Below are 11388 nucleotides of genomic sequence, written 5' to 3'. Positions count from 1 at the left end.
CTGAACACCCAGTGCTGCTCCCAGGCCCGGAGTCCCCCTCCCTTCCTAAGCATTTGGTGCATCCGGGGCTCGAGTCATTTCCCCTCCTGGCTGCAGTCACCCACATCCCTCTTCTTCCTGGGTTCAAGAGCTGGGGCTCTCTCTACTTCCTGTCTGTTCTGCTCTTGCCATTCTCCTGGGTGGCATTGGATATTCCACATGGGTGTCCCACTACTGCCCTGGTTTCTTGCCCTTGATCCTTCCTGCAGCTCCCGAGGCCTCTCCTCTAGCCACCCTTTGGGCACTGAGGTTACATCCTCACTCCCAGGACCTCCGGGAGCTTTTCTATTTCTGGAAGTGTGAACTCTTTCTTTCTTTTTTTTTTTTTTTTTTTAAGATTTTATTTATTTATTTGACAGAGAGAAATCACAAGTAAATGGAGAGGCAGGCAGAGAGAGAGAGAGGGAAGCAGGCTCCCCGCCGAGCAGAGAGCCTGATGCGGGACTCGATCCCAGGACCCTGAGATCATGACCTGAGCTGAAGGCAGCACCTTAACCCACTGAGCCACCCAGGCGCCCCATGGAAGTGTGAACTCTTGACCATGACTGCCTCCTTCCTGCTCTGTGGCCCCTATGACAGATTTATCCTTCCCTCTCAACCAGCCTTCCTCGTTCTCGTGGGGTCTGCTGTCTCCCTGTCCATCGTCACCTCCTTTCTGATGGGTCCTCCGTCCGTCCCATGGTCCATCACACACCACCTTCTTGGCCGGTATCTCTGAGGGCCAGGGTGACCATACTGGAATCATTCTTCTCAGGAAAAAGAAAGAAAAAAAGGTTTATTTGGGAATTCAGAGTCCCAAGATTAGTCTCAACAAACAGCTGTATCTGTCCATCCTTCCTTCTGCTAAGTGTCTGCTCAGAAAACATACACACAGAGCACTTCACATCTACTCTGAGGTCATCAGCTGGTATTTCTAAACCAGTCCTGACGTCTGGGGGCCCGCCTCATTTTGTATACTTCTTAGAGTCTCCCTCCCTTCCCCATGTGCCTTTTAATGGATCCAACAAGTTTTTTGTCCCAGGTTTTCTTTCTAGAGAGGAGTTGCCTTCTGGGGGTCCCCAGACATTTGCTCTCCATTCCCGTTGTGTGTGTTTGTGTGTGAGGGGCAGGAATCCCTCAGTGTGTGACTCTCGCTGGAGACCAGACCCAGGCTCTCACTGCAGAAGCAGACACTCTCCACTGCTGACATCACCTGTGGCCCACAACTTGCACTCAGGCAGCTGAGTGATCCAACATGGGACTCCTCATCCGGAGAGAGTAATACTGAGACCCATGACGATGGGGACAGATGTGCCCAGGACCGCAGTGCTAATGGCACTGTCCCGTCAGGGCTGTCCCTGGGCCTCCTGACACCCAGTCTCCCTCAGTTTCTGCCCATTTTCTCTGCCAGGTTTTCAGGCCTTCCTGTTGATGTTCTGAGCTTCGGAGAGCTTTTCAATAAATTCCTTTGCTGCTTGAGTCGGCCAGAGTCATTTGCTGTTGCTCGCAACCAAGAACCTCAACAGATTCATCTGTCCACTGGTTTGAAGGTTGTGCATTCTGTTCGTTCTACTAGTGGTCATTGTTATTTCTAAGATGAGCTGATTATCATTGATTATCATGACTATCATTGATTATCACGATTATCAATTATCATTGATTTGTTAAAACCCCAACAACAGTCTATAGTACTTCATGATCATTGTCATTCTATCTCGCTGTTTTTTATTTTTTATTTTTTTAAAGATTTTATTTATTTATTTGACAGAGAGAGATCACAAGTAGGCAGAGAGGCAAGAGAGAGAGAGGAGGAAACAGGCTCCCCGCTGAGCAAGAGCCCGATGTGGGACTCGATCCCAGGACCCTGAGATCATGACCTGAGCTGAAGGCAGCGGCTTAACCCACTGAGCGCCCTCGCTGTTTTTTAAAAAAATTAATTAATTAATTAATTTTGATAGAGATCACAAGTAGGCACAGAGGCAGGCAGAGAGGGAGGGGGAAGCAGACTCCCTGCTGAGCAGAGAGCCCGACAATGTGGGGCTCAATCCTAGGACCCTGAGATCACAACCCGAGCCAAAGGCAGAAGCTTAACCTACTGAGCTACCCAGGCACCCCTATCTCACTGTTTTTAAAACTACCTTTTGTGGGTTTTTTGGTTTTGTTTTGTTTTTTAAGATTTTATTTATTGGGGCGCCTGGGTGGCTCAGTGGGTTAAAGCCTCTGCCTTTGGCTCAGGTCATGCTCTCAGGGTCCCAGAATCGAGCCCCACATCGGGCTCTCTGCTCAGCGGGGAGCCTGCTTCCCCCGACCCCCGCCCCGCCTGCCTCTCTGCCTACTTGTGATCTCTCTCTGTCAAATAAATAAAATCTTTAAAAAAAAAAAAGATTTTATTTATTTATTTTAGAGAGACCACACACAGGAAAGAGAGAGCACAAGCAGAGGGGAGGAGCAGAGAAAGAGAGACAAGCAGACTCCCCACTGAGTCTGACACGGGGCTCCGTCTTACCACCCCGATATCATGCCCTGAGCTGAAATCAAGAATCAGATGCTCAACTGACTGAGCCAGCCAGGCACTCCTATCTTTATTTTTTTTAAGACAAAGAAGATGAGGACAGATTTAAGGAATTTGATGATATTTACATGTTTCTAACAGTCCCTTGTCAGCACATGAAGGGACCTTGAGTGTGCTTCTCCTGGCAAAGCCATAGGCTATAGAGGGGGTGAGCAAGGACTCTGGAGTCTTGCTGCCCAGGTTTGCTGCCCAGGTTTGAATCTGGGCTCAGCCCTCATTACCCTTAAAAGTCAGAATGGCCTTGGGCCAAAGCCAGACTGGACCGAAAGGTACTGACATTTCTAAACAGAGATTGTGCCACCTGCCTGCACCCAGATAAAACTCCTAGGCCCATACAGACAACAGCATCCTTCCAAAATAGTGTCCAGGTTCCTAAATTTACACAGTTTGGTGTGAGGAAGGTAGTTACTCTCTAAGGTAATTGTCCCTGTGTGTGGCCTCTTGAAACAGGACAGGGAAGGACAACAGGGGGGCTGGTTAGGAACAGGGGCCCAAGCCCCAGGTGAGGGACTCATGGAAGGCTGTACCTGACTGGGTAAGAGTACCCTGGCTCCGGAGAAGCGACCATAGGCTGGGGCAAGACTGGAAGTTCTGGAAGCTTCTACCCCATTCTCTGGAACATTTGCAAGAGTCGCTGGGATCTTTTTATCTAATACTCAAGTACCTTCATCGGCATTAAAGCCATGTTGGCACCATTCATTCAGCTAGCTTCTACAGAGCACTGTGTGCCAGGCATCGTCCAGAACTGGGACAGGGACATACAAACACACTGGCATGAAAGTACTCTGACAGCTGGGACCCTGGGGGCACAGAAGAGGGGGACCTGCCCCAGTGAAGGAAAGGCGTCCGGGAATAAGTGTTGCTGTAAGACTCAAAGTCCTGGGAGACGGGATCTGGCTGGCCTCTGAAGTTCGGCCAGGAGGAGGTAAAGGAAGGGCAAGTCACTGAATCGGAATCCAGGAGAGGAGGGAGGAGACCCTAAAGGGAATAAAGGCTGTTGGGAGGAGGAACAGACATTGGACAGGCAAAAACAAAGCAAAGCTTCTGCATTCATGGCTGTTATTCTCTGTACTTCCCTGGCAGCCCTTCCTGGAATTTGGATTTGAAATTTTCTTGCCCATCTTTTTTCCTAACTGATTTACCTTTGTTAGCCATTCATAGGCAGGATTTCTTTTGTTTCTATTTTAATAAAACAACAACAACAACAACAACAAAACAAGAGTGAAAGTAATACTTTAAAAAAAAAATTAAGTAATCTCTACACTCTCGAACTCACAATCCTGAGATCAAGAGTTACATGCTCTTCTGACTGGGACAGCCAGGTGCCCCCCAAATAGTATTTCTATTTCCAGCACTGAAATTAACCACTGTTAAGATTTTGGCAGTTTGATTCCTATTACTTCCCCACACATATCCCCTGCCCCTATAATGAATAATGGATGTTTTCAATCATTTTCTTTACAAAACAAACTGCCTAGAACCATCAGGTAGAAAATCAATGGTTATAATGAATGATGAAGCCGAAAACACCCAAACTGTCTGATCAGTTTTTAACATCACTAAAGCAGGACAATGAGACGTTAAATGCCCTCTACAGGGAGGCAAAAGAACTACAGGCCACCAACCATGAAGTCTTCCCGCAAAAAACCCGGAGCTTTAATCTAATGAAGGCTCCAGATCTAACTACCAGTTTATAAGAACACCGAGGATGGACGAATATGTTCAAGATACCTTGAAGGGGTCAGCCAAGTCCAGAATAAGGACAAATTCTACAAGACAAATGACTTGGTTTCTTCAATAAATAGCATTTAAAAGAGGTTCTCTACTTCCACCTCGGTTGCAGCAACTTCTCCCTAGACACGTCTCCAAAGACAAGAGAAACAAAAGCAAAAATGAACTATCAGGACATCATCAAGATAAAAAGCTTCTGCACAGCGAAGGAAACAGTTGACAAATCAAAAGACAACTGACAGAATGGGAGAAGATATTTGCAAATGTCTTATCAGATAAAGGGCTAGTGTCCAAAATCTAGAAAGGACTTATTGAACCCAACACCCAAAAAACAAATAGTCCAGTCAAGGAATGGGCAGAAGACATGAACAGACATTTTTCCAAAGAAGACATCCAAATGGCCATCAGACACATGAAAAAGTGTTGCACATAACTTGCCATCAGAAAAATACAAATTAAAACCACAATGAGAGGGGCACCTGGGTGGCTCAGTGGGTTAGGCCTCTGCCTTCGGCTCAGGTCATGATCTCAGGGTTCTGGGATAGAGCCTGGCACCGGGCTCTCTGCTCAGCAGGGAGCCTGCTTCCTTCTCTCTCTCTGCCTGCTTGTCTGCCTACTTGTGATTTCTATCTGTCAAATAAATAAATAAAATCTTAAAAAAAAAAAAAAGAAAAACAAAAAATACTGAGATACCCTTCTTTCTCTCTGCCTGCCTGTCTGCCTACTTGTGATTTCTATCTGTCAAATAAATAAATAAAATCTTAGAAAAAAAACAACAACACTGAGATACCCCCTCACACCAGTCAAAGTGGCTAAAATTAAGTCAGGAAATGACAGGTGTTGATGAGGATGCATAGAAAAAGGAACCCTCCTACACTGTTGGTGGGAATGCAAGCTGGTGCAGACCCTCTGGAAAACAGTATGGCGGTTCCTTAAAAGATTGAAAATAGAGCTACCCTATGACCCAACAATTGCACTACTAGGTATTTACCCAAAGGATACAAACACAATGATCTGAAGGGCCACCTGCACACCAGTGTTTATAACAACAATGTCTACAATAGCCAAACTATGGAAAGAGCCCAGACGTTCACTGACAGATAAATGGATAAAGAAGATGTGGTATATATACACAGTGCAATATTACTCAGCCATCAAAAACTGACATCTTGGGGTGCCTGGGTGGCTCAGTCAGTTGGGCAGCTGCCTTTGGCTCAGGTCATGATTCCAGGGTCCTGGGATCAAGTCCTGCATCAGGCTTCCTCCTCAGTGGGGAGCCTGCCTCTCCCTCTCCCTCTGCCTGCTGCTTCCCCTACTTGTGCTCTTTCTCTCTTTCTCTAATAAATAAATAAACTCTTAAAAAAATAAAATCTTCCCATTTGCAAATGTGGATAGAACTAGAGGGCATTATGCTAACTGAAATAAGTCAGTCAGAGAAAGACAAATATCATATGATTTCACTAATATGTGAAATTTAAGAAACAAAACAGAGGATCAGATGGGAAGGGAGGGAAAAATAAGGCAAAATCAGAGAGGGAGACAAAACACAGAGACTCTTAACTATAGGAAACAAGCTGAGAGTTGCTGGAGGGGAGGTGGGTGGGGGGATGGGGTAACTGGGTGATGGGCATTAAGGAGGACATGGGATGTAATGAGCACTGGGGGTTCTATGCAACTGATGAATCTCTGAACTCTACCTTGAAGCTAATAATACATTATATATTAATTATGTGAATTTAAATAAAAGCTTTAATAAAAGAGGTTCTCTATCATATATATATTTAAAGATTTTATTTATTAGAGAGATACAGAGAGGAGGAAGAGGAGGAGAGGGAGAGAAGTAGACTCTATGCTGAGTGCAGAGCCAGCCATGGGGCTGGACATGGGAGCTCAATGCAGGACTCAACCTCATGACCCTGAGATCATGACCTGAGCCTAAATCAAGAGCTGGACACTTAACTGTCTGAACCACACAGGTGCCCCCTATCATATATATTTTTAAGTTTATTTATAATCTCTACACCCAATGTGGGGCTTGAAGTCATGACCCTAAGATCAAGAGTTGCCTGTTCTTCTGACTGAGCCAGCCAGGCACCCTGAGGTTCTCTATTATAGATTTTAAATGATTTAAGACATATTAACCAAATGTAATATGTGGAAATTTTTGAATTTTTTTTTTTTTGGAAATTTATGAATTCTAGTTCAAGCAAACCTAAGATAAAAGGTCATTTTTGAGACAGGAAATTGAACACAGACTAGCTATTAGATGGCATCAGGCCAATAGCACTTTACCATACATAATAAAGTGTTTAGAGGTGGAATGATAGGATGCCTAGGATTCACATTAAAATACTCAAGAAAAAAAAAAAGGGACAGGAGGAGTAAAGTGAGGCGAGGAATAGTTTGAAATAAATTGGTAAAAATACTGAAGTTTTGAGTGCCTGAGTAGCTCAATAGGTTAAGCATCTGCCCTTGGCTTAGGTCATGATCCTGCAGTCCTGGGATCAAGGCCCACATCAGGCTCTCTGCTCCACAGGGAGTCTGCTTCTCCCTCTGCCCCTCTTTCCATTCGTTCTCTCAACCTCTCTCTCAAATAATAAATAAAATATTTTTTAAAAATTGAGGTTTTTTTTTTTTTAAGATTTTATTTATTTATTTGACAGACAGAGATCACAAGTAGACAGAGAGGCAGGCAGAGAGAGAGGAGGAAGCAGGCTCCCCGCCGAGCAGAGAGCCTGATGCGGGACTCGATCCCAGGTCCCTGAGATCATGACCTGAGCCGAAGGCAGCGGCTTAACCCACTGAGCCACCCAGGCACCCCTAAAAATTGAGTTTTAAAAAACAAATATTGGTGTGCCTGGGTGGCTCTGGGTTAAAGCCTCTGCCTTTGGCTCAAGTCATGATCACAGGGTCCTTGGGGTCGAGTCTCACATTGGGCTGTCTGCTCAGCAGGTAGCCTGCTTCTCCCTCCCACCCCACTGCCTACTTGTGATCTCTGTCAAATAAATAACATCTTTAAAAAAATTTTTTAAAGATGTTATTTATTTGACAGACAGAGATCTCAAGTAGGCAGAGAGGCAGGCAGAGAGAGAGAGGAGGAAGCAGGATCCCCACCGAGCAGAGAGGCTGATGCGGGGCTTGATGCCAGGACCGTGGAATCATGACCCGAGCTGAAGGCAGAGGCTTTAACCCACTGAGCCACCCAGGCGCTCCAAATAAATAAAATATTAAAAAATATATATTGATGTTCTCATGCTGGGTGATGGGTAAAGTAGATTCATTTTTTAGTCTACTTAGTGTTTGTTTGGAAGTGTCCATAATAAAATTCTTTTTAAGTTTGCAATAAAGATTCACATATTTGTCTATGAGTGTGACTGCTTCCCTAGGCTAGCTACTTGTAAGTGGAATTCCTAAAATGTGAGGAATGAGAATTTTTTCCTTGACTGGAAATTTCTCTCCGGTGTTAGTAATAAGAGGGTTGAGGACAAACTACCCCCAAATATGGTACCTTGGCGTACTGAATATTTTCAACTAAAGGAATTTGACACAAAGCAGGTGCAGAAAGGATTCTGACCTTCTCTGAGGTGAGTCATAGGCTCCCATGTGAGAGGTCCCCTCCCTATACCCAGAGGAAAGGAGCACCATTTTCTCTAAGACACAGGGAGGATTCTGAACCAACAGGCCTTGCTGTTTCCTCCAGTTTACTGCACGGAGCTCATATACCTTTGTCCCATCCCATGTTCCATAAGTCTCTTCTCTTGATTAAACAGCCTAAAACACTCAGACTTACCTGCTTATTCAGGTGATTTCTTTTTGAAGGCTCCTGTGTTACATAAAACTTATGATAAATTCATACCCTTTTCTCTTGTTAATTTCTTTTGTTACAGGGCCCCCAGCCCAGAACTTAGAGGGGTAGACAAAAAAAAAAAAAAGAAAAAAATCTTTCCCTACAGTAGCAATTTACAAGTTTCCCACAATCCCCAAATACTTGTTTGAGGTTTTAATTTCTGTTAATCTGATGGATACATATAGTATATTATTTTATTTATATTTTTACAAAGATCATTTGAGAGAGAGTATACAGGATGGGGGAAGGGTCAGAGGAGGAGGGAAAGAGAATCTCAAGCAGACTCCCCACCCAGTTTGGGGCTCCACTAGGGACCCAGTAGGGGCTCCACTCAGAATCTTACAATTCTGAGATCATGACTTGAGCGGAAATCGAGTCAGATGCTTAACCAACTGAGCCACCCAGGTGCCCCAGTATCTTATCATTTAAAATTGTATTTCCCTGATAGTTGCATAGTTGAACATTTTTCAGACCTTTATGTGCTACTTAAATTTCTCTGGAAAATTGCTTTTCATGTTCTTTGCCCATTTTTGTCTTCTATTGATTTATAGTTATTTCATATTCTTTTTTTTTTTTTTTTTTTTAAAGATTTTTATTTATTTATTTGACAGAGAGAAATCACAAGTAGTCGGAGAAGCAGGCAGAGAGAGAGAGGGAAGCAGGCTCCCTGCTCAGCAGAGAGCCCGATGCGGGACTCGATCCCAGGACCCTGGGATCATGACCTGAGCCGAAGGCAGCGGCTTAACCCACTGAGCCACCCAGGCGCCCCAGTTATTTCATATTCTGACACTAAGCTTTTGTTCTGTATGTTACAAATATCTTTCCAATTTATTCCTTATATTTTAATTTTTTAAAAGATTTTATTTATTTACTTGATAGACAGAGATCACAAGTAGGCAGAGAGGCTGGCAGAGAGAGAGGAAGGGAAGCAGGCTCCCCGCTGAGCAGAGAGGGCATGTGGGGCTCTATCCCAACAACCTGGGATCATGACCTGAGCCAGAAGCAGAGGCTTTAACCCACTGAGCCACCCAGGCGTTCCTATTCCTTATATTTTAAATTTGTTTGCAGACACTCTTGCATCCAGAAATTTTAAATATTAATGTCAAATAAGTCTTGATTTCATTTACAGATTTTGCTCTTCATTCCTTAGGAATGACATTCAAATCCCAAGCTCTTATTACTGATTAAAAAACAATTATTATTTTTTAAATTTTAAGTAAACTCTAGCCGGTGGGGCTGGAATTCACTACCCAGAGACAAAGAGCCTCATGCTTTAGAGACTGAGCCAGCCAGGCACCCCTCTTATTGCTGATTTTAATAAGAATGCTTCATAACTTGTCATCAAATGTTTCATTTTTACAGATAAGGCTTTATTTCAAATGACATGGTTTTTCTTCCTTCAGTCTGTTAGTTTGACCTATTTCTTTTTTTTTTTTTTTTTTTAAAGATTTTTATTTATTTATTTGACAGAGAGAGATCACAAGTAGGCATAGAGGCAGGCAGAGAGAGAGAGAGGAGGAAGCAGGCTCCCTGCCGAGCAGAGAGCCCGATGCGGGACTCGATCCCAGGACCCTGAGATCATGACCTGAGCCGAAGGCAGCGGCTTAACCCACTGAGCCACCCAGGCGCCCCTACCTATTTCTTTACCTTAAAACATCCTTGCACTCCAGAGTTAAAACCTACTCAATGTATTTTTTTTTTTTTACTACACTGCTTGATTCAATTTGCTCAAACTGCTAATATTTTATTTGAACCTTGCATCTTTATGCATAAGTGAAATGGGGCTTCTGCTGTCTTTTTTTTTTTTTTTTTAAAGATTTTATTTATTTATTTGACAGAGAGAAATCACAAGTAGGCAGAGAGGCAGGCAGAGAGAGAGAGAGAGGAGGAAGCAGGCTCCCTGCTGAGCAGAGAGCCCGATGTGGGACTCGATCCCAGGACCCTGAGATCATGACCTGAGCCGAAGGCAGCGGCTTAACCACTGAGCCACCCAGGCGCCCTTAAAGATTTTATTTATTTATTTGACAGAGAGAAATCACAAGTAGATGGAGAGGCAGGCAGAGAGAGAGAGAGGGAAGCAGGCTCCCTGCTGAGCAGAGAGCCCGATGCGGGACTCGATTCCAGGACCCTGAGATCATGACCTGAGCTGAAGGCAGCGGCTTAACCCACTGAGCCACCCAGGCGCCCGCTTCTGCTGTCTTTTGAGTTGTCATCGATCGGTTTACTTCGGTAAGTCCTTAGTGAGGTACCAAATCTGAAATATGTAGGCAAATTGTTTTTCTTGTTATCCTTCCTTCCAGTTTAGGACTTTCTGAAGCTAGGACCAGCCCTCCCGACTTCCAACATACACACATATCCCAAGGCGCGCTTTTACAATCCCAGCATGGGGATAATTCATAGTATTTCGATCCTGCTACCGGGCTTACCGGTACTAAGGGTGATTGAAAGAGCACATTAGTGATGGCTTTAGCTCAAAGAAATATTATTTAGTAATTGAGGATGTCGGTTAATAGCTGTGAGGTTCCCTCTCTGTGAGCCTCAATTTCCGTACATGGAAAACGAAATCATTAAAACATCTAAGACAAGTTTAGAGACGTGCATAAAATGTGTGGAAAGCAACAATGCCTGAGACAACACAGGTGCTAACGACTCTATCACCATCCCCGCTGTCACTGCTTCCGCGACAGCGGCAGACGCGGGCGGCCGGCGAGGGCGCGGTGCCCACGGTCAGCAGCCCGACCCCCTAAGCTCTACTGCCGGGTCCTGGTCTCTGCTCTGGCCCGCGTTAGAAGGCCCGTGCCTCCCTCGAGGCTGAAAATGAGAGGAATCCCACTCGCCCCACTGAGCGGGGGCGGCCCAACCGACGCGAATGCCGGGAACCTATCTAGCCTCACTCACGAGCCCGCGATGAGCGGCTGCTTTTATGACTGTTATTCACTTTCTCCCGGCCCACCAACAAAGGTGTGCCGACACAAGTGGCCGCCCGACAAGTTCCCTAAGTTATGGGAGGGAGCTGCACCTGCCCACCGCCAACCCAGGCCAAACTCCGTACGCGGCGCGAAAAACCAGACAAGTCGACTAAAATGTCCGCCCTGTGCGCAGGCGTAGCACTGGCGGTCCTGGCTCGAGGCCCCGCCCCCAAGCTCGCGCTGGTCCGCTTCCTTCCTTGGGTTTGAAGCTCGGGATTGGCCCAGAGGCGTTTCGGGCTCTGATTGGTCGA

The sequence above is a fragment of the Mustela nigripes genome, chromosome 3, assembly GCF_022355385.1.
Source record: "Mustela nigripes isolate SB6536 chromosome 3, MUSNIG.SB6536, whole genome shotgun sequence".
Lineage (NCBI taxonomy): Eukaryota > Metazoa > Chordata > Mammalia > Carnivora > Mustelidae > Mustela > Mustela nigripes.
The sequence above is the reverse complement of the archived record's forward strand: the minus strand, read 5'-3'. Positions refer to the sequence as shown.